Source organism: Chlorocebus sabaeus, chromosome 1 (assembly GCF_047675955.1).
Source record: "Chlorocebus sabaeus isolate Y175 chromosome 1, mChlSab1.0.hap1, whole genome shotgun sequence".
NCBI classification, from domain to species: Eukaryota; Metazoa; Chordata; class Mammalia; order Primates; family Cercopithecidae; genus Chlorocebus; species Chlorocebus sabaeus.
The window spans coordinates 35,390,669-35,415,396 of record NC_132904.1 but is presented as its reverse complement, the minus strand read 5'-3'; the positions used below and the strand labels follow the sequence as shown (position 1 = coordinate 35,415,396).

The window sequence follows — 24,728 nt, the reverse complement described above, 5'->3', positions numbered from 1 at the left end:
TAATTTGGAGTTGGAAATGTGTCTTAGTATATTGTAAAACAATTAATTTTGGCTTAGAGATTACTCCTTCTTGACTAAAATCTAATTAAAACCTGAATTGAGCGTGCATACACACACACACATATACACACACACACACACACAGAGACAGAGAGGCAGAGGGAGAGACAGAGAGAGTGCTAAATCTATAGATGACCTATACTACTTGCCTGAAAATACCATGATGTGGGTCAATGCCATCCTTTGACAATTTCTAAAGCCAATGCTTAAACAGTGAAAACATGAGAAAGGCAGTCCCTCACTCAATCAGTTATATAATTAGTTATTTGAAAGCAAACCATCAAAAACAGGCTTTTGTCTTGATGTGCCTGCCTGTAAAAACTTTAACCAACATTCAAGACCCATCTAAAATGCCAATTCTTCCATTAAACTTTTAAAAATTCTTAATATTGACTCCAGGTTTTTCTCTTTTATCCTCTTCTCTTTATTTATATTTACTGTTTTTGTGATCTTATGAAATTCAGGGCTTTAAATATTGTCCAGTTGACTCCTAAATATTTATCTCCATTCCAGACCTATGTCTTAAACTGCTGATGTATTACTCCAACTCAACATTTCTACTTGAATGATTAGTTGGTATCACAACCTAACATATCTGAAACTGAATTTCTGATATCCCTCCCTGAAGATGCTCAATTGATCTTAGTTAATGCCAAGTCCATTATTCCATTTTCCCTGATCCAAAATCTCTAAGAAATCTCCTTTCTCTTATACCATCCAAACATTCAGTTGACCAGCAAATTCTGTTATTTCTACCTTCAAAATCCAAAATACTTCCAAGTATCATCACTTCTCTAGTTCAAATCATTGTCATTTTCTCACATATTATTACAAATAGCCTTCTAAATGTGGTCCTCTTGCTTCGATGCTTAACCTTCTTTCTAATAACCAGTTTAATTTCAGGACAGCAGCAAGAATAATCCTTGTAATACGGAAGCCAAAGCATATCACTCCTCTACTCAAACATTTCATTTAGATCATTATTTCACTCAGAGTAAGAACCAATGACTTTACAATGTAAGATCCCTAGAAGGCTGGCAAATTTGACTGTTGAGGTCATCTATGTTTCCTAAGTGCCTGGAATCATGTTGGCACACCATAGATGCCCAAACAATAATAAATAACATTGATGAAAAGATATTTCCCTTTTTTTTTTTTTTTTTTTTTTTGAGACGGAGTCTCGCTCTCTTTCCCAGTCTAGAGTGCAGTGGCCGGATCTCAGCTCAACTGCAAGCTCCGCCTCCCGGGTTGACGCCATTCTCTTGCCTCAGCCTCCCAAGTAGCTGGGACTACAGGCGCCCGCCACCAGGCCCAGCTAATTTTTTTTTTTTTTTTTTTTTTTTTTTTTAGTAGAGGCGGGGTTTCACCATGTTAGCCAGGATGGTCTCCATCTCCTGACTCTGTGATCCGCCCACCTCGGCCTCCCAAAGTGCTGGGATAACAGATATTTCTCCTTTTTTAACCTGCTCTCTCATTTTACTTAGTTCTGGATACCAGCAGCTTCTAGTAGAATTCTTTTCAGTAAATGTAGCATGAATTCAATTATATTCTACATTTCAATGGATTTAGAGCCATAGAGTCTGCACATTAGCAAGATGGAAAACAAATCATTATTTGCTTATATCTATTGATACTAGTGGAAACGATCATCTCTTAAAAAACAAAGAAATCTATATTGTTAGCAGCAGAATCTGAAATCTGAATTCCCTGGATTAGTGTTTCTAAACTATTTTTCACATTCCTCTCGTGTGCTACACACATTCCTCTGAAAATGTGCTACAAATGTTACTGAAAAGGTAAAAGTCATGAGGCACTTTCATCCCAACCCATCAAGAGTTGTATATGAACTTTCCCAAGTTCCTGCTCTCCCAGGCCAGCTCTGCTATTCCTGTTTCCATATTCAGATATTGAGTAAGATTTTGTTGAAAGAAAAAATTCCAGAGCAAAAAGAAATTTTGAAGACAACTAAATTAGGTCATTTTTTCCAACTCTCAACTTATTTTCATCTGTACAGACACAATTTTTGCTTTCAACCATTGCCAACTCTGGAGCTAAAGGGAATTTAGCTCACATTGAATATCAAAATATAATACATTTTTTTTTTAATTTCAAACTGACACTTTCTATTTTTATTTAAAGTAGAGCAGATAAATTTTTCTTAAGAAAAATATTTACTTTTCTAAAATATCAGCAGTTTATTTATTTATTTTGCCATTCTGTCTTCCCCTTGGAAGACTGAATGACTGAATGATAATTGTTACAATAGTGTCCAGGAAAATTCATGTTTTCTATTAAATAAAACAGAGAGGGAAGGAAGATAGGAAAATCAAAATGACAGAACTTATCATGTCATAACAAATCACACTGTCAGAATCTTTAATTTGATGTCTTAAAAAAAAATTCCCCACCTACAGATGTGCTACAGCTAGCAATTTTTAGTCATCCAGGAATATTTAACATCTCATATTCCATTACCTTGCTTGATGCTTTTATTTTTCATTTATTTTTAATATTTTCTTCTTTGGTTTATTATTATAGTCTACAAAAAATGTATCAATACGTATCACATCCTTTCTAATTTGTCCAATCCCTCTTTTTCTAGGAAAAAGAAAAGTTAGCATTTTCTAAATTATTTTTGTGATTCTCCTCTATCCTGTCTTTGAGGCATTGTTAAGTGGACATTTAGTATCTGTATATGGTTTCATGCTTTCAGGAATCTGAAATAAAGAGATAAATGTATTGTACATTTTTAACTACCAGCCAGAATGCAGATTTTATTGGCCAAGTATGATAAATATTTTATAATCTTATAACTCTTTAAGCCAATGATTCTTGACTTGCTACACATTAGAATTAAGAGCTTTTAAAAGACCATGGATGCTTAGTAAGGACAAATTAAATCAGGATCTCTTAGAGTGAGATGTAGGCACTGGTATTTTAAACAGTGCCCGGGATCATTCTGATGTGTAATGTGGAAAACCACTTTTGTAAGAGGACTATGTAACTAAAAGGGGAGCTATCAATTTATTTTAAACTTGGTTTCAATGCATAATACTTGGAACACATGGAAATGCAATAAGGACTGAATTTGCTATTGCTTTGTTAGTTTGATATGACCTGGAGTGGCTTAGAATGGAACCAGAGGTAAATTTACCATGAGCCTGATGAAGTTTAAGCTTCAGTATCCTTAATTGCTTCTGCCTCTGTGAGTGCTGGGATTTGCTAAGATTTATATAGTGTTCAGGTAGGATAAATCAGGCAGCAACCAGAAAGCATTTCTGTCTAAGGAATACTTGTAAATTACTTAAAGAGGTCTGAGAAAAAAGGAACTTGAGTTAGTCCACAGAAATTCATTGGAATGTCTTTTATTATTTTACATTAATATTCAATTTCAAACCCATTTGTACGTTTGTAATTTTGCACTCTTTTTCTCAAAGACGAACTCAAAATTGTATATGCTTGAGGCCTCCCAGAACTTGGATTTGTCTCTGAGTGTGACATGTTTTTAAAAATTAGAAGAGGTCATATTCATAACTAGAAATTTAAATGTTAAAAATTCAGAGTGAAGAAAGGCACATTGATTCTTGCCTGCATAATGATAATATATTTCAAGTAGATGCTGACTCTACTTTTGAAACAGACTTCAAAAAATATTTAACTTAAAGAATGTGTTATTTCAATTGCTTCTCTAAGTTCTTTTGAGTAACTTTAATATATATTCTTAAATGCCTTTCTGAATGAGAAACAACCTAATAATTTAGTAAAATTCCTTAATTTTAATTTCTGCAAGAGCTCTTTTATTCCAGTCTGCTTTTCTGATTTACCTTGGACTGATACAGAGAAAATAAGGAACCTCTTGTTCATGGTACCTAATTTTATCACAACTAACATTGCATTTTCCTGTATTAGCAGTGATACATACATCTATGATAATACTTATATAATTTTACCCCAGATATTTGCCTATATATCTTGGTGTATGCTTTTGCAAATTCAGCAAGAATTATGGAATCTATGAAGCATTCTGCAAATAACAGAAAAAAATGATTTTGTTTTAGAAGTCTTTGTAAGGGAAGTCTTTTGAAGGAACTGTCACAACCATTTTATTTGATTTCTCTACTCTTATGTAGAATATGAGGGAATTTGAGATGAAACTAAGAAATCAAATTGAGTAGATTCATTTTCTTCAGCTAGTGGTTCCTGCATCCTTCATAGCTAGGTGCTTATTTCCCTTTGATAGTACTCAGATTAGTCTACTTCCCATTTGAAACCAAGTGTGGTAAAGCCATACAAAGTACCTGACTGTTAATAATGGTGACATGTTCATTCTCTCTTAGTGTTTAAATATTCACACTCTTAGAATGGAGATGATGATCATAGAAAAGAGGTGGGAGCTCAGTGCTATACCTCAATCTGTTTTTACATACATCTTTATAGCTGTAGCTTGCATTTGACATCTCTGGAAAGCACCAAAGGAAATCTAACCAAAAACCTTTTCAAAATTCAGGAGAGGCTGAAATATTTTAGAAAAAGCATGCTCACAACCTTATTGAATTCCTATCATTTATAGCATTTTTTTTCAGTGGAATCTCTTCGATTTTCCAGGTATACAATAGTCTCATCTGAAAATAGTGATCATTTTGCCTTCTTTCAATTCTTATACCTGTAACATTTATCTACTTTTAATGACTAATACCATAATAAAATGTTACCTAGTATGGATGATGGCTGGAATTTTTATCTTATTCCTGACTTTAGTATTTCCTTATTGAGCATGAAACTGGTGTTTTGTGTTTTGTTGTTGTTGTTGTTTGTTTTTTTGAAACAGAGTCTAGCTCTGTTGCCCAGGCTGGAGTGCAGTGGCGCAATCTCGGCTCACTGCAACCTCCACCTCCTGGATTCAAGCAATTCTCTGCCTCAGACTCCTGAGTAGCACTCGCCACCACATCTGGCTAATTTTTTTTTTTTTTTTTTTTTTTTTTTTTTTTTTTTTGTATTTTTAGTAGAGATGGGGTTTCACCATCTTGGCCAGGCTGGTCTTGATCTCCTGACCTTGTGATCCACCCACGTCGGCCTCCCGAAGTGCAGGGATTACAGGCATGAGCCACAGCACTCAGCCAAAACTGGTGCTTCTTTTGAGATAAACATAGTTTATAATACTGAGGGAATATCAGTCAATCCTTATAGTTCTGAGACTTTTAAAATCAAGAATGTGTGTGAAATTTTTGAAAATGTATTTTCAGCATGTAAGCACGTGATAATATGTTTTAATACATTGATTCATGTACTATATTATATCAATACATATCCTAATATTGACCCAATATTGCATTCCTGTTATTAAATACATTTAGCCAGGATATATCAATTTTTAATGGGTAACTAAATTCTGTTTGCTAATATTTTGTGATTTTTAAATCAGTAGTTTTAAGTAAATCCATAATTCTCTTTTTATATTGAGTCTTTGTCACATTTTCATAACAATTTTAGAGAGACTTTCAAAATAACCCTTTTTAAAAATGTTTAAGAGCGTGCTCCAATCTGGCTATCATTGAAGAGATAATATTGTCTGAACTTGAAAGATGTGATAGAATTCCTCTATAAAGCCTTCTTGGCTTTTTTCTTTTGGCGGGGGGGTGGTGGTGATTATTTCATATACTCCTTTTTATATTTTTCCCATCCTAAATAATTTTGGGAAGACAGAAGAGTCATTAGGGGACTAACAGTAAAGTTCCTGAGATTTGATTATTGATTACCAAACTGGGGAATGGGGAGACTATTTATTAGGTGACTATAAAGTGCTAGTCCTTCCATTTATTTAACTAAAAATCAGTGTGATAAATATCAGAATATATGTTTTACAGGTAGACAAAATGAAGCTCCAAGATGTTATATAACTTTTTCAAGAACATAAGCAGCACAGCATGATTCAAATGCTTATCTCTATGACAACGAAGCCCAAATTTTGTACATCGCACTATTCTTTCTCCTGTTTGCTTTCTAGCCAGATATGTGATGTAGAATGTATAAATCAGGAGGTATAACTATCACTTAGTTATTAAGGTGTGTAAAATCTAATGCTCAACAGCTTTACAGCAACAAAGGTTGTAGTCTGTGCATGGGATCAACTCACCAAACAAGAAGGGGGTGCTGAGAACTTCAAGGCATTACATCCATTTAGCCAGGGTATATTTGTTTTTTGATGAGTTACTAAATTCTACTTGCTAATATTTTAGTTTTGTCTTTTTAATCGATATTTATAAGATAAATTCTTAATTTTATTTTTATGTGCATTGTTTGTCACATTTTCATAGCAATTTTAAAGAGACTTTTCTTGCTGCAACTTGGAAGCAAGAAAAATAGAGCTAGCCTTTGCTGGTAGTCCTGGGATATGTTGGCCTTTTTGCCCCCATACTGAATGATTCTCTCATATAATCATCCTATCATCTCTTTCACACCATTAGATTGGACAAATTTCTAAAGAATTGATAACATTTTTAGAAACATCTTTTTTTTTTTTTTTTTTTTTTTTTTTTTTTTTTTTTTTTTTTTTTGAGACGGAGTCTGGCTCTGTCACCCAGGCTGGAGTGCAGTGGCCAGATCTCTGCTCACCGCAAGCTCCGCCTCCCGGGTTCACGCCATTCTCCTGCCTCAGCCTCCCGAGTAGCTGGGACTACAGGCGCCGCCACCACGCCCGGCTAGTTTTTTGTATTTTTAGTAGAGACAGGGTTTCACCGTGTTAGCCAGGATGGTCTCGATCTCCTGACCTCGTGATCCGCCCGTCTCGGCCTCCCAAAGTGCTGGGATTACAGGCTTGAGCCACCGCGCCCGGCCTAGAAACATCTTTATAAGAAATGCAATCTGTGTTTGTGCATATATTCCTAAATCTCAGATTCTTCTGGTGAGCAGAATTGTAGAAATACTTTATTGATATCTTAGGACTGAAACTCACATGACAATAGTGAAATATTAATTTTAAAAAAAAAAGCTTCCCCCAAATCTCATATGGGTTTATCCTTTTACCTCCCCCACCCTCAAAAAAAAATTGAACTACAATCACTCTTTATTTAAAACCCTACTAATTCTAATTCCACAATCAGCCTAAAGTGTTTTCCTTTTGAACTTAAAATATTTTTGATGTTTCTCACCATAAATTAAATTATACGAACTTCAATAACCCGTAAGCCCCTAACAGTATGTTATCAAGTTATATAAATATGAAATAACTGAATGAAGTGAATGTCAAAATAAGTGACCTTATTGCAGCACAAATCACATATCACTGTTTTCTACTTATTCTATAGCTGCTAGTTGTCTCAGATTCAGTAGCAACTTTGCACATTAACATCAATAATTTTATAGAACATGCACTTGGAGGAAAATAAACCAATATTTATAAGGTAGTGAGTTCATATTCAGTGCTTCCATTCCAACTGATGAATATCAGAGAAAAATAAAACAAAATCAACTTACCTTGTTCATATTAAATCCATATGCCTACTAGCTTGAATTAACTGAATATGATTAATAGCAGCTTCATATCAATATACATATGCAGAAATAGTCATATTCATTACAGAATTTCATATAATTGCATATTGTGACTAATTCCCATATTGCTAAAATTGGGGTTTTAGACAAAAGAGATACTAGAAGTAAAACTGTCAAACAATTTTTAAAGAATTAGCACCATGACTCTTCTATAAATATAAAATAAGCCTGTTTTTAAATGTATGGAGATACTACTACACACCAACTAGAATGGACAAAATATTTTTAAAATAACTGAAGTAAATGCTGGTAAGGATATGGAGCAACAGGAACTCTCATTCATTGCTGGTAGGAATGCAACTGGTGAAGACACTGGAAGAGTTTGGCTGTTTCTTACAAAACTAAACATAGTCTTACCACCACCCAGCAATCCTGTTCCTAGGTATGTGCCCAACTAATTTTAAAATTTGTGTCTACACAAAAGCCTACATAGAAATGTTTAGAGTAACTTTATTTATAATCACCAAAAATAGGAAGCAACCAAGATGTACTTTGATATGTGAATGAATAAAAAAGCTGTGCCATACAGTGAAATACTACTCATCAATAAAAAGGAATGAGCTATCAAGCCATGCAAGCACATGTAAGAATCTTAAATGTATATTGTTAATTGAAAAAAGGCTGGTCTGAAAATCTACCTACTGATCCATTTATAAGACATTCTGAAAAAGGCAAGATTGCAGTGATGATAGATCAGAGCTTGCCAAGAGTTTAAAGTATGTGTGGGGTGTTGAATAGTAGAAGCACAAGGATTTTAGTGTAAGTGAAACTATTCTGCATGGTACTTTTAATAGTAAATACATGACACTATGCATATTTCAAAACCCATAAAACTTTACAGAACAAAAATTAAATTTAGATGTACATGACTTAATAAATTGTTTAAAAGGATTGAAATGCAGACTGTGAAAAAAGCATCTAACTGTTACAACTATATGAAGCAAACTCAAGGATAGGAGTAGGGATTAAAGGTGCTGACCTGAGTAGGTTTGAAAACGAGTGAAATCTGAAATACTAAAGGCAAAAGGAACTGTATATACACTCTGTATTCTAATTCATAAAATCATTTCCCATGGGGATGTGGGTTAACAATTTTGAAATTACTCTATATGCAAAGTAAAATTGAATAACAATGTAAATGCATGGCAGACTGTGAGAGCATGACTTCACAGTGCTGAAGTAGGATCTAAGATTTTTATAGGAGTAATACACAACTTGATTCTTAAAGGACATATAGAATTCTAGCATCAAGGAGAAAATAGAAAATATATATTTTTCATATTTAAAATTTATATATTTGATACATAATAATGCAATGTCAATAAATTAATGTGGGATTTTTTTTCAATTTTATTTTAAGTTCTGGGATACATATGCAGGATGTGCAGGTTTGTTACATAAGTAAACATGTGTCATGGTGGTTTGCTGCGCCTATCAACCCATCACCTGGGCATTAAGCTCCAAATGCATTAGCTGTTTATCCTGATGCTGTCCCTCTCCCTGCCCTCCACAATGGGCCTCAGTGTGTGTTGTTCCTCTCCCTGTGTTCATGTGTTCTCTTTGTTCGGCTCCCACTTACGTGAGAACATGCAGTGTTTGGTTTTCTGTTCCTGTGTTAGTTTGCTGAGAATAATGGCTTCCAGCTCCATCCCTGTGCCTGCAAAGACATGACCTGATTCCTTTTTATCACTGCATAGTATTCCATTGTGTAAATGTTTCACATAAGAAAATATATTTTAATGAAAAGGAACAAATTAAGTCAGTAGTACTAACACTTTCAGGTCTTAGAATCCCTTGACACTCAGAAAATTACCTAACATCAGAAAGGATTTGTTAAAATGTGCACTATACCCATTGATGTTTCCATATTATGAATTAAAACTGACATTTAAAAAATACTGATTTACTAATTTAATTTAAAATAAAATAATAAGCCCATGCATGTCAACATAGACAACATATTTTTATTTAAAAAAATTAGTTTACAAAACAAAAGTATTTAGTGAAAAAAGTGTCCTTGTTTACTATTTTTTTTTTTTTTTTTTTTTTTTTTTTTGCAAATCTCTTTTATGTCTATCTTAATAAGGTGGCTGGGTTTTTGTATCTTATGCATTCAATGTGTTGCAATATTACATATCTTACAGTCTCTGGAAAACTCCACTTTATAAAGTGATATGAGAATAAGACTTTAGAAGGTAAGTAGCATCTAAATGTTACTGTGTACATAGTTTTAGTCTTGAACTTGCAGAGTATCTCAGGAACTTAAGTGGTCTCTATACCATACTTTGAGAACAACTGGCTTAAGCAAAGGCACAGAAGAAAGGAAACACAGAATGTGTAGGAAATAAGGAAAAGAAGGCATGTTATTAAAAATAGAGTCAAATTCAAATGATGAGAACCACAAAAGACCCCAAATAGCCAAAATCATCTTAAGCAAAAAGAGCAACGCTGGAGGCATCACATTACATGACTTCAAAACATACTACAAAGCTATAGTAACCAAAACAGTATGGTACTAGCATAAACACAGACATACAGACTGGTGGAACACAATAGAGAGTCCAGAAATTCAAACATTTACAGACAACTGATTTTTTGACAGAAAGGTGCCAAGATACACAATGAGGAAAGGACAGTCTCTTCAACAATCAGGGAGGGAAAACTAGATATTCATATGCAGAAGAATAAAAATGGACCCTTATTTCACCCATTATACAAGAATTAACTAAAAATGTATCAAAGACTTAATCATAAGACCTGAAACTGTAAAACTACTAGAAGAAAACACAGGAAGCATGCTCCATGACATTAGTCTTAGCAGTGATTTCTTGGATATGATCCCCAAAACACAGATAACAAAAGCAAAAATAGACAAATGAGATTACCTCAAACTAAAAGTAGCAAAGGAAACAATTCACAGAATTAAAAAACCCACAGAATTGGAGAAAACATTTGCAAATCATGTTTGACAAGGGTCTAACATAAAAAATATACAAGGAACTCAAACTACTCAATAATATGAAAATAAACCTATTAAAAATTGGCAAAGGAACTGAATAGACTTTTCTTTAAAAAAGACATACAAATGGCCAACTGACACATGAAGAAATGTTCGACATCTCTAATTATCAGAAAAATGCAAATAAAAGCCATAATGAGATGTCACTTCACACTTGTTAGAATGGCTATTCTCAAAAAGATAAGATAACATATGTTGGCAAGAATGTGGAGGAAATGTAGCCTTTGTACATTGTTGGTGGCACTGTAAATTAGTACAGTCATTTTGGAAACACTACGGAGATTCCTCACAAAAACTAAAAGTAGAATTAACACATGATCCAGCAATCCCACTTCTGGGTCTGTATCTTAAGAAATTGAAACAAGTATGACAAAGCAATGTCTCCATTCCCATTATATGAATGTTTCTGCATTATTCATGACAGCCAACATACAGAGACAACCCAAGTGCACATCAGGGGCTGAATGGATAGAAAAAATGTGGTATGTATACATAATGGAATACTTTTCAGCCTTAAAAAAAGCAGGAAGTTCTGTCATATACAACAATATAGAGGAAACTAGAAGACATTATGCTAAGCGAAGTATGTCAGTAACAAGGAGACAAATGGAATATGATGTCACTTACATGCGATATTTACAAAGTCAAACTCAGGAAAGTAAAGAGTAGAATGGTACTTACCAAGAACTGGAGTGGTGGCAGGAAAGAGGGTAGACGGGGGAAAAAAAAAGATGTTGGTCAAAGGACACAAAGTTTCTGTTAGATAGAAAAAATAAATAAATCTGGTGAGATGCTGCACAGCTTGGTGATTATAGTTAATAATTATGGTATATGTCAACATAGCTAAATGAGAACATTTAAAATGTTCTAACCACAAATTAATAAATATTTGAGGTGATAGATATACTAATTACCTTGATTTGATCATTCCATGATGCATGTGTGTATTGAAATATCACATTGTACCCCAAAATAAAATTATTACTTGTCAATTAAAAATAAAATTAAAATTTAAAAAATGTAATTATATATGAAGTGGTGGATATGTTAATTCTTTTGGCTTAATTATTTAATAATGTATACATCTATCAAAATATGTTGCAATCAGTAAAAATATATATATATATATATATGTTTTGTCAGTTATGCCTTAATAAGGCTGGGAAATTTTTTCTTTTAAAGTTTCAATGGTGCAACATCATGGCTAAATTAAGAATTAGCTAAAAAATAAATTGAGATAAATTGGAAGGGTTTGAATGTCATGGAAAGTGTGAGTGCTTTTTTAAAAAAACTATCATAAAGAACAGGCTTTGTGCAGAAAAGTGACAATATTTAGTTTCTAAAGGAAATACATTTTAATAACAATATAGACTATAATTTGTATGGTTAAAACATTGGAAGGCAGAGATCAAAAATCAGAGGATGTGATTTTAGTAGTCCAGGTGAATCATAATGTGAACCAGTAGTGATTTTAAAAGGGTGCTGAATTTTATAGACAATATAAATGTAGAATGAAAAGCACTTAGCAGTTAATCAATATGGGGTAGAAAGAAAAGGAGAAAGATATTGGGGACAGGGGAACTTGAAGCATTTATTTGAAGGGGCCCATATAACACTATATATATTCTGTATGTATACCTTACAGGGAAAACTTGTATTAGACTTCACAATTACAGTGGATATTTTTTTCCAGAGACGTTTAAACCAATAAGCAGAAATCTTGGCCATAGTATTCCCCTTAGGAAGATGGATGCGTATCGTTGATAAATCCTTTGGAGTTAGGGCTGGGATCATACAAAGGGCATGCTTAGAAAGCTATGTGGCTGCTCATGCCTGTAATCCCAGCACTTTGGGAGGCCGAGGCAGGTGGATCATGAATTTAGGCATTCAAGACTAACCTGGCCAACACGGTGAAACCCTGTCTCTACTAAAAATACAAAAATTAGCTGGGCATGGTGTCTGTCATGTGCCTGTAATCCCAGCTACTTGGGAGGCTGAGGCAGGGGAATCATTTGATCCCAGGAGGTGGAGTTTGCAGTAAACCGAGATCACACCATTGCACTCCAGCACGGGCGACATAGCAAGACTCTATCTCAAAAAAAAAAAAAAAAAAAAAAAAAAGAGAAAACTATGTGTGGACTCTACACCAGATTTTTGGTATGTTTAACTTTGCCTTGGAGTAACTATGTATAGATTCTTATAACTTAATTAAGATGTTATATTTGGTTAACTGCAGGGGTTTATGTTTTGCTGAGTGGGGTTTAAAGACAGAAATACAAAGCTGAATTTATTAACATAGAAAGTATTTTAAAAATGGTGTTTATGGGCTTTAAAAGATGGTGTTTATGACTTGTGGGCCCATCCCAAATTATATGTTGAAACTCCATAAATGAATACTTCAGAATATAACTGTATGTGGGGATGGGGCCTTTAAAGAGGTAACTAAGGTTAAATGAAGTTGTATGAGTGTGCCTGAATCCCTATGATTGTATTTGGAGATAAGACCCTCACAGGGTGACGAAGTTAAATGAGGCCTATAGAGTTGGAACCCAATCCTACCAGACTCCATATAGGAAGACATTAAAAGACAAATACTGTATGATCTCACTTATGTGTAGAAATTAAAATAGTCAAACTTATAGAAGCACAGAGTAGAATTACCAGTAGCTGAGGTAGAAGAAATGGGGAGGTGATGCTCAAAGTGTACAAAATGTCAGCTATGCGAGATAAGTAAGTCTTAGAGTCTCACTATACAACATCGTGCCTGTAGCTAACAATACTGTATTTTATACTTAATATTTGCTAAGAAGATAGATTGTAAAGTTTTCTTACCACAAAAACTAAATAAAAATAAATAAATAATAAAGGGGGCAGGAGGAAATTGTGAGAGATGACAGGTATGTTTATAGATTTAATAGTGGAAATAGTTTCACAGGTTTATATGTATCTCCAAACTCATCATGTTGTATACATTAAATACACATAATTTTTAAATGTCAATCTTACCTCAGTAAAGTGGCTTATGAAACTAAACTTTAGTGATAGACACCCAACAAATGATCATTTATGGGTGGTATGAATTTCAGAAAAAAGGTCAGACATGTACTATTTACTATAAAAAAATAAAAAACAAAGCCAGTCATTAATTATATTCCTTGGCTTCCTGCCTTCTGAATGTAGAACTGAATTTCTATACCCCATAAAGGCTGAACGTGGTTACATAATATGTTTTAGCTGAAGAAATGTAAGCAAAAGTGATTTGTGTCTTTAGAATCAAAATATTTAACTTTTAAAAAAATTTTAGATTCAGGGAGTCCATGATTGTTGTTTGTTACATGGATACACATTGCATAATGGTGAAGTTTGGGTATCCAATGCAGTCATCATCCAAGTAGGGAACACATTGCATACAATAGGAAATTTTTTAACCCTCATTCCCTTTTCAACCTCCCCTCTTTTGGAGTCCCCAGTGTCTATTATTTCCAGCTTCATATTTTAACATCCAGTTTTTTATACTGTGTCTTTTCTATTGCCATGGTCACCAGCAACACTGAAAATAGTGGTTGCTCCAGTAGCCCACAAGGAGATATAGAGCAGATGCTCCAGCAGAGTCATGACATACATAAAACATGTGCAATAAATAAACCTTTGCTGGAAAAAGCCCTTGAAATTTGGTGGAGGGGATTGCTACCATGGCATAATACAGTTATTCTGATTGGTGGAGCCAGCTTGTTCAATATATAAATGAGGTATCTGTCCGTTGGACATATAAACAACTTCTCTCTCTCTGTTTAAAACTAAATTTGGTCTCTGACAACAGTCTTTTCAATCACAATCTTATAGAACAGAAGGGTTTATCCTATTATGGAAAACATTTATAGAGCATCTAATACAGAATGAAGATGTTTTCACATGCATCTTGTTATATATCTTTTAAGTATATATTATTGTTTCTATCTTACATATATTGGAACTGAAGATTAAAAGTATAATAAAATGTACGGATTGTAAAACTAGGAAAGTAATAGACTCACTTTGAGCCAGCTTCTAACTTTGATTTAGTTGCTCTTTCCATATACTACAATGCCTTTGGTTAACCTAAAGACAGAACATTGACTACTGCTGCCTAAGGGAAGTTTCTTATTCTCCCTATTCTCTTAAAAATATTTAGAAACTCATTCAATTTTCTAGATCTTCTGGAAATAGTTTTAAAAGAAAAGTGACATGTTTTTCTACATTTTGAAAACAATTTCCTCTTTAGATTCTTATGCCCTAGGTGACTGAGTTCTGCCAAAACAGAAGGAGTTTCAGATAAGTTCTAAGAGAACTTGATCCTCTTGTTTTATGGAATAATGAAGGAAATTTCAAAAAAAAAGAAAAAAGAAAAAAGATGAAGAACTATTTTTATGTCCCTCAATCAGGTAGACTGTTTACCCATTTCAAAAAAGATAGACAATTATAATCAGACCAATCATTTTCCTAGTCTTTCCCTCAGGAAAAAAAGAAAAAATCCATGATGTTTAAATGGTCAATTTCATTTTTTTTTTTCAGTTCCTGGAAGTATGACTTGACTTAGTCAAATAATCTATTATTATATTATCCTATTTTTAAAATAAAAAATGATACCTCTCTAACAAGGTTATAGCAAACATTTTTAAAAACTACATAGAGTAACCAGAACAGTATTTACCATAATTGTGATTACATTTTCTTTCCTTCAGATTCTCAAATAAAAGGAACCACAATATTCAAATATTTTCCTTCAGATTTACAAATTACAGGAACTACAGTATCTGTTCCTTGAAGCTCCAATTAGACAAACCTTAACATAAAGGTCTTAAAATATATACCCTGTTTCATTTGGATTGAACAGACATTTGAAAGTTGCTTCATCCATTTTACCCATCGAATATATCACAGTGGAAGATTCTGTATTAACCTGGCCACGAGGAGCATTATCTACTTTCAAAGTAGGCAAAACAGCCAGACTGGATACTTTATGCTCCTTTTATTTCATAAATCTAGAGAAAGCCTTAGCTAAAGGAATGTAAGTTATGTTTAAGTTATCTTTACCTCCATTTGCTAGTGTTCTGGGCAATGATCATAGACACATCGACACAATGATCCTAGACACACAGTTGAAACCTCACAGAAGCTTCCAATCCCAAAGTCTACAGATAGTCGTAAATTGTTTACTCATTTTGATGAAAATAAGAGGAAAGATATGAAATGGCTTTACTTTTTAATAAACTTTATTTATATTTTCTTTTTTTTCACAGACAGGGTCTCACACTGTTGCCCACAGTGGATAGGAAGTGGTGTGATTATAGCTCACTGCAGCTTTGAACTCCTGAGCTCAATGGATCCTCCTGCCTCAGCCTTCTGAAGAGTTGAGACTACAGGCATGGCCACCACATCTGGCCATCTGGTTAATTTTAAATTTTAGAGATGGAGTCTCCCTATGTTGCCCAGTCTGCCATAGAACTCCTGGCCTCAAGTGATCCTCCTGCCTTGGCCTCCCAAACTACGAAGATTGCAGGTGTCAGTTACTGCACCCAGCCTATACTTTCTAGTTAAAAAAAATGTACATATGCATTGTGGTGAATTTAGAAGACACAGAAAACTAAGAAAATAGAACAAGAAATTATATAATCTTGAACAAAAAAATGGAACAAAATAGAACAAAATTGAATGTTGAAAATAGAACAAAAAATTATATAACAAAAAAGCAACACTAAACTTTGTTTATAAATTTTTGTGAAGTGGAAAGATATTAACTGATTTTTTTCTCACTAAAAACAAACATTCCTATTTATATTTAGTTATATTTGCTGAATTTATATAGAAACATTAACAAGCAAAATGGGACAATATTATATATATTGCTGACTTTTTTGGTTTTGTTTTTTGAGACAGGGTCTTACTTTGTTGTCCAGGCTAGAGCACAGTAGCAAAATCTGGCTCACTGCAGCTTTAGCCTCCTGGCCTCAAGTGATCCTCCCATCTCAGCCTCCCCTCCCAGGTAACTGAGACTTACAGGCATGTGCTACCACGCCAGAATAATTTTTTGATTTTTTGTAAGACGAGTTATCACTGTTTCCCTAGACTTAAGCCAACCTCCTGCCTACTTGTTCCAAAGCGTTGGAATTACAGGTGTGAGCCACCATGCCCAGGCTTGATTTGCTTTTTGATTTGATTAAACATAGATATATTTCTAACATTTTACTAGATTGTATTTTAGTGTATAGTATGTTAGATCTGCTTCTCAGAGATGTTTAAATTTTTTTCAATATTTTCTTTTGTTCTAAACATTACCACTATGAATCTGTTTACTCATATGTATAATTTATTTAGCAAAAATCTAACTAAATTGGAGAACGTTAACCACAATTTCTAAAATATTTTAAGACTTTTAAAATGTTGCTCATGTAGTCCTCTGGAAATTGCATGAACATTAATGTTAGATAATACTATCCCTATAAGAAAGTGTTCATTTTCCTAAACTCTCGCCAATATTAAGGATCTTTTCATATTGCATATTTTGTCTGATAGCCTAAAAAAATAGCAACAACATAAACCAATTCTAATTGTTTTCTTTGAAAGTTAATGACTTTGACCACAGATATTCGTGTGTTCATTATTCATATGTATTGCTTCTTTTGGTTGTCTGTTGAAAGTCTTTCCCTAATTCTCTTTTTTATCTTTTTTTTTTTTTTCAATTGTTGAATAATAAATCCTGGGTTGATGGACAACTTTTTTCCTTCAGCACTTTAAAAATATTACTTTATTGTCTCCTGACATTCCATCTATGTTGTCCCCCAATAAGATGTTAGATGTCATTCATATTGTTATTTTCCTCATGCAATGTGTTTTTTTCTCTTCTGATTGATTTCAATATTTAAGCTTTACTTTAGCTTACAGAAATTAGGGTGTAATTTGCTTTAGTGTGGTTATCTTTGTCCTTATTTTGTTTGGAGTTAATTTCTTGAATCTCTAAATCAATTTTTTTGTCACATTTGGGAAATATTTGACCTCATTTTTTTTTTCTAAATTTTTTCTGCCCAATTGTCACTTTCTTGTCTTTCAAGACTCAAATTGAATTTATGTTGGACCATTTGATATTACTTCAGAGATTGTTGGTACTCCTTTGTCTTTAGAGGGCTATTTTTTCTTTATATAGCTTCACATTAACTTTCTCTTTCTTCTGCCATGTGCCATGTGCAGTTAAGCACATCCACTAATTTTTTTTTTTTTTAGTTTCACTTACAGTATTTTTACATTCTAGAATTTTCATATAATTATTTTTCATTGTATTCATTTTGTATTGGTATTCCTATCTGGTTACTTATTAAGATCATATTTTCAATTCTTTAAACATATTTTCATTCTTTTAACATACTTAATCATCGCTCTTTCAGAAGTCTTTGTCTAGTGAAACCAATTTCATGCCATTATGGGGTTAGTTTCTTTATGTTTCTACCAACTGTCATTTTTAAAAACTATTGGTTTTTCTGTTTCATTATGTTATTATGATTCATTATATATTGAACATCATGAATTACTGCAGAGACCAGAAATTCTGTTGTCTTTCTCTGAAGAGTATTGGCTTTTGTTCTAGTAAGCAGCTCAATTACTAAATATTTACCTTGAACTTGCATAATCTTGGTAAAACCCAAGATGCTTACCATGCTTCTTTAATTTATTTAAGATTTACCCTTCAAACTCTGTGTTCCCATGTGTGTCTTCTCAGAGAATAGTTTTAGTCTTAGTCATGGGGCAGTAAAAGAATTTATGTCACTCTAGGGCATAATCCTTATTCATAAAGCTTACTGTTTTTATGTCTCAACTGGAATGGGATGCTAAATATATTAATACGGACTTAAGATTTCTTTCCTCTGGCTGGACCCCAGTCCTCATGGGTATAAAGGCTACTCAGCATTTATTATTTTTATTCCAATCACAATCATATAGTAGTTGTTTTCTGATAAGTCTCTGGTAGTCTCCTAGGTATGAGAAGTCCAGTCGTCAACCAAGGACTTGTAGAGAATCCCCACACTGAATTCTGGAGCTGCCTCTACATATCTTTCCTCTCTTGTGCTTTATTTACCTAAATCCGGTTGTTTTAGCTCTTCTCTGAACTCTAATCTCTGCCTTCTGGAGCTCTGAATTTCAGTGTTGCTAAATTTGCTGCATTGGAATTATGAAATATTCCTCAGGTCAAGACAAATGTAGGGTTTACCTTGAGGATTTCACTTTTTTAAAGAAATTACAGCCTTATGCTGCCAGTTTTCCACTGCCTGACAACAGGCACCATACACAGTCTGTCCAAATTTATAGTTGATTATGGCAGGAAGACTAATCTAGTACCATTGACTGCATCATAGCTAGGAGCAGAAGTTTTTGTACGTAACAAATTTTAATGTTTTGGCACTTTTTAAATGTAATTTTATTTAAGATGTGATTATCATGTATATAAAATTTTTAATATTTTTATTTTCACCTAAAACTAGATGCATCACCCAATATTTCTTATGAAAATCATTAGCCATCTGAAACACTTAATAAATACAAACAGTTGGATTAGTAATAATTTTTTTATGTTTAATAGCCAATTCAGAATTGTACAATTTTTCTGCTTTGTAACTAATCTTGTTTTATACCATAATTACTATTCTTTCATAGTCTTGTGATTTAATCCTTGCTGTCAGTCGCCCTGGAGCACAATACGTACAGTTCTCTCATGAAAAGCACCTCAATTACAAATCAATGCTTGCAATCTGGAATGGAAAATGTGACTTATCACTAGTAATGGCAAATATGACACTCATAAGTAACAGTAGGTAATTGAAAGTGAAGAGGAATGTAAATGATGAATACTTATTCCTGCCTACTATTGTCCCTCATTTTAGTGCATTTGTAGCCTACCATCTTTTTAATGTACTATCCTCATTAAGAATTTTTGTGGCTTTGGTGAATTAGTAACAGATTATCAGACAACCTTTCCATTGATATAACTTATGCTTTTAGGCTCATCTTTTCATGTATTGATAATAGTAGAAGAATTCACACACTGATTCAAAGTTGATTGATTCCTTAGCACATTTGAATTGAGGTTTTCTTGAAACCACTATTTGCCTTCTCTATCTATGACATTTCAATATATATGTAATGTTTTCTCAGATCTGAAGTCACATATACCTCATTCTAGAGTTTGCATTCAATTCCAGAAAAAGCTTCTGCCACTCTCAATTTGCAACAGTAGGCAATAGTATACTAGCAAGTGTTCAAAAACCGGCTCTTCAAAAACAAAACAAAAAACCTGATTGGAAAAAATGGCTGTTGGGAAAAGGTGTGCATGATTGGTTTCCTCACACCACTCACCGTAGGGACCTTTTATTACATCTTGGAAGATGACTGACACCTCTTTGGGTGTGCAAACATTCTTCCTGTTGGACATAAACAAATGCTTAATGAGTGAAGTTTTTCAGAATGGTTGCCAAACATTGGTTTTATTGTAAATCATTTGCATGTGTCCTAAAGTCTTTTTTTCCTAATGAATATTTAAGCAGCCATCTCTTTTTGCATCAAATTCAGGAAATTTAAGACTTTTTTAGCTCTTGAATATAAGCTGTAGTGTAGATGTTTGTCGCTTTTAGAATGGCTGGCTGTCTGGTTTCATTTGTTACATATATACTCAAATACATATTAAAACAGACACACATACGTGCAGTATTTCTTCAGTTCAAATTTTCTCAAACTTATTTCTTCAGCTGATAGAATTAAGAGCTAAGAGATGCTATAAAACCACATTTGTCTACTGTCAGGATGGCTATTTGGCATAATGTATTTGAATATACTGAACTACAGAGGAAAATAAAATTAATAATCATTTTGTTATTTTTAGACATGATTTTTCTGACCATACCTATCATTCCCTATCACGTTTATTTTAATCAAAATATTTATTAATACCTAATATTACATTGTTATTTATTGTTGTATCCATAGCACCTAGAACAGTACATAGTCACAAAATAAATATTTTTTGAATAAATGAATTAAAATCTTAAAAAAATTAACACTTAGAATTTTCAGCTCCTACCAAGAATTTCCATCAAAATAAAATAAGCTGACATGGTGTTATGTACCTGTAATCCCTGCTATTCAAGAGGCTGAGGCAGGAAGATTGCTTAAGCCCAACAGTTTGAGACCAGTCTAGGCAACATAGTGAGATACTGTCTCAAATAAATTAATTAAAATAATTAAGTAAATTCCTTAACTTTATTCATTGAGATATTTAAAATATTGGTGTGATAAAACCAATACAAAATAAGAAAGTAATTGAGAGCTAAATATAGCAATTTGAAATTAATTTTATGAGTTCCATATAGTTCATCTTTTACCTCTAGATTTGCTTAAAATCTACTTAGCGTTTTAGACTGCATCAATAATAAACAGAAAGATATACCTAGAGATACAATTTAAATATATGACTGCTGAAAGCTTTTTCATTTATATTAAAAGTTCTTCTAACATTTTAAATGGTTATGTATTTTATTGCAAAAGTATGTAGCTTTTTAGGAGTACTTTCTAGGTGCACAGTAGCCTACTAGAATCCATCATAAATTCCCAAAAGTATCCATGGGTACTAGACTAGTACAGCAATCTACAGTACAGTGGAAAGGAATACCTTTCTTGTGATACACTGAAGTACTGTTGGTTATGCTCTGATAAAAGAGAGAGGTGTATCAGCTTTAATTTAACTAATGATCTTCATCCTGGAAATACAGCCTATGTGAATAGACTTAAACGTATTCTCTAATGACAGATTTAGAATTAACCTTCTCTTTGGTTCTAAGACTTTATTACATGATGAAGCTTGAGACATTTGCTTTGTTTTTCCCCATAGAATAAGTTATTTTCCAGCTCCATCCTCAGCGACTCATTCAAATTGATTTCTGAATACACTTCCCTTTTAAAATTCTTTTTTTCCCACCGGTTTCTCAAATGTAATCACAAACTTGAGTGTCACTGTATAACCATTACCCTAGTGTTAAACAGTGAGTGGGACAAAGCTTTCCCCATATTGTAATGGAAATCTTGGGGTCTAAAGCTATTTCAGTGTTAGATTTTGTGTCCTTGAAATGAATTCCGTGAAGGTGTTATTATTTGGGCAAAGGTTCTGAAAAGTTATAGGATTCCTAATATGTATTTAAGGTAGATATTCCTATCTGACATTTGCTTATAGATAATCCTGTTTCTAATCTCAAGAAACCAACTTCTTCATTAAGGAATTTCCATGGCAAAATAACAATTGTTCTTCAAAAACACCTTCATCATTTGTTGTAAATGTAACTAGCATACTCATAATGTGTCACACAAAAACACCAAAACATTTTAATTTAAAAAATAGTCAAAAAGTTCACTTCAATCTCCTTGCTGGCAAGAATTATTTTCACAAAATTTTGTAATCGTGTAAGCTTTCAGGTTTGAATGTCAAGGTTTAAGGCCAGTCTTCGAAATCTCATACCCATAAATTTTGAGATATATACAAAAAAGTTCCTCCAGTCTAACATGAGATATCAGTGGCCTTGATAGCATGTCATGCCCTGGTCTTATCAGCAACTGGAAGTTGAATGAGTTGCAACTTTGAAGAATTTCCATGAGGTCATGGAAAACAACGTTAATTATATTTATAACCGTCTCTTCTTGACTCCATAACTAACCAGTTCTTACTCTCTGAGTCAGCGAATTGTACTTGCCAATGTTATTCTTGTCCTTGCCTACATCAGTGTGCCAGGTATTGACATTCAAAGTGAGTTTTTCTAATGTATGTATAATTGCTAAATAATTATTTAATTCTCTCATCTATCTTCTCTCTCTCTCTCTCTCACTTTTTACTCTAAAAGCAAAATAAAACCTATTTTGTAGGTAAATCTGTGTGTGAATATATAGATTAAAAATGTCCTAGATGAAACTGCCAACAGATTTGGAAGGCATGCTAATGTAAATATTTTGAAAATGTATCTATAAGCCTGTCAAAAATCTAAAAACAGGTCTTCTATAGGACTGTACATGTTGAATAAATATTTTGTATTTGTAGATTTTTAAAAGTACTATAATCAACTTAATCATCATCCTAATCACCCTATCTATGATTTGTTAAATGCTTACCAAGCATCGGATAATGTGCGGGGGACTTTTCTAACATTATTAATTTCCTAGAGCTGCTGTAACAAATTACCAAAAAACTTGGTTGCATAAAACAACAGAAATGTATTCACTCACAGTTCTGGTGGCCAAAAGTTCAAAATCAAGGTATCAGCAGGGTTACACTTCCTGCTAAGGATATAGGGAAGATTCTGTTCCTTTCCTTGCCCAGCTTCTGGTGGTTGCAAATATCTTTAGGATTGTGGCCACATGTTTTCAGTCTTGCTTCCATGGTCACTTATCCTGTTTGTTTGTTTGGACAGAGTCTCGCTCTATCACCCAGGGCTTGAGTACAGTGGCATGATCTTGGCTTACTGTAATCTCCACCTCCTGGGTTCAAGCAATTCTCCTGCTCAGCCTCCTGAGTAGCTAGGATCACAGGTGCACACCACCACGCCCAGGTAATTTTTTTCATATTTTTAGCACAGATGAAGTTTCTTTATGTTGGCCAGGCTGGTCTCGAACTCCTGACCTCAAGTGATCTGCCCGTCTCAGCCTCCCAAAGTGCTGGGATTACAGGTGTGAGCCACTGCAGCTGGCCTATTTATCCTCGTCTGCCACTTTGTCATGTTTCTTGTAAGAGCAATTGTCACCAGATTTAGAACCCATTCCAATAATCCAGATGATCTCAATTTCCTTACTTGATTAAATCTGTAAAGATCCTTTTTCTAAGTAAGGTAACATTCACAGGTAATGGATATTAGAACGTGGACATATCTTTTTGGGAGTCACTATGCAACCTGCTCCTGTTAACATTGTCTCTAATTGTCATAAACACAGAGATAAATTGAGAGTGAGAGAGGTTAGCAATTTTCCTAAAGTTGTACAGATGAGGAGTGGTAGGACTAGGATCTTAAATGGAAGCAGAACTCATCCCATTGAATTTTAATTGTTCATTCTCCCATTTGTATCCCTTCCTAGGTCCAGGTATCTTGGTGGTTGAGACTTATGACATATCCCTAATGCCATGCTTTGACCTTTGATACAGGCTAGGCACTAAATAACCAATTGTTGAATAAACTGAATACATGAATTCTCACCAGCAATTCCTTTACTGATAAACAGCCAAGGCCAATATCCATTGCAAATGAAAATGTATCTGCTATTTTGCAGGAGTTTTATCTAAAGGTTATCAAAATTCAGTAGCAAATGTTTATCTCTTTCTAGAGTTTAGCGTGAAAATTTAATTCTTTAGGCTTACTTACTCAAAAACTGAGCTCTATGATATAAATATAGAAGTAGCAATTGGCCACACACTATCTCCTTCTTCTCTTTTCTTATTATATATATTTACAAAAAAAGAAATATATATGTATATACACATACATATGTATATATACACATATGTGTGTGTATGTATATGTGTGTGTATATGTGTGTGTATATATATACACAAGAAATATATATATACACACACACACAAGAAAAAAAAATATATATATATATATGTCAGGAGTAACTAAAAGAGGAAAAATACCTAAACAAATCACCCTAGTTTATTTGGTTTTTAAGCACAACCACTACCACATATTGGCTAGTGTATGAATTTTATTGAGCAATGAGATCCAATTTGTTGCCTAGTTATTGCTGGTGACTGAATACAGGTCTTTTTTTTTTTTTTTTCCTAGACAAATTGAGTGATAACTAAGGGTGGCAAAACTCTGCATCAGAACGACTCAGTAACTGTGGCAATTGTTTTGTGAGTGAATCAATCCACCTCTCTTTCTCTCCTTAAGGAAATTTTAGTTGCTAATTTAAACAAGCAACTAAAATTTTGGTAATATACAGGCCCAGGATTGAGAATTGTAAAACAGGATCTATATGAAAAACAATGTTTTTAAAGTTACTTTCTCTCTGCACGTGCGCGTGCATACACATGCTCTCTTAT

The 24,728-nt window shown here is 33.5% G+C and overlaps 2 long non-coding RNA genes across 16 annotated transcripts in view; one reads left to right on the top strand and one right to left on the bottom strand.

Moving 5' to 3' along the window:
* Positions 1–24,728, bottom strand: part of LOC140712033 (uncharacterized) — a 257,877-nt gene that overhangs the window by 86,937 nt on the left and 146,212 nt on the right. For all 13 annotated transcript variants that reach the window (XR_012093464.1, XR_012093452.1, XR_012093457.1 and 10 more), the window contains exon 3: positions 11,312–11,386. This is a non-coding gene — a long non-coding RNA (uncharacterized lncRNA). The remainder of the gene's footprint in view (positions 1–11,311; positions 11,387–24,728) is intronic.
* The window catches only part of LOC103238493 (uncharacterized), a 634,265-nt gene that overhangs the window by 597,979 nt on the left and 11,558 nt on the right, over positions 1–24,728 (top strand). For 2 of the 3 annotated variants that reach the window (XR_012093468.1, XR_012093467.1), the window contains exon 4: positions 15,910–24,056. This is a non-coding gene — a long non-coding RNA (uncharacterized lncRNA). Of the gene's footprint in view, positions 1–15,909; positions 24,057–24,728 lie in introns of those variants that run through there. The other variant, XR_012093470.1, reaches the window with a different exon arrangement.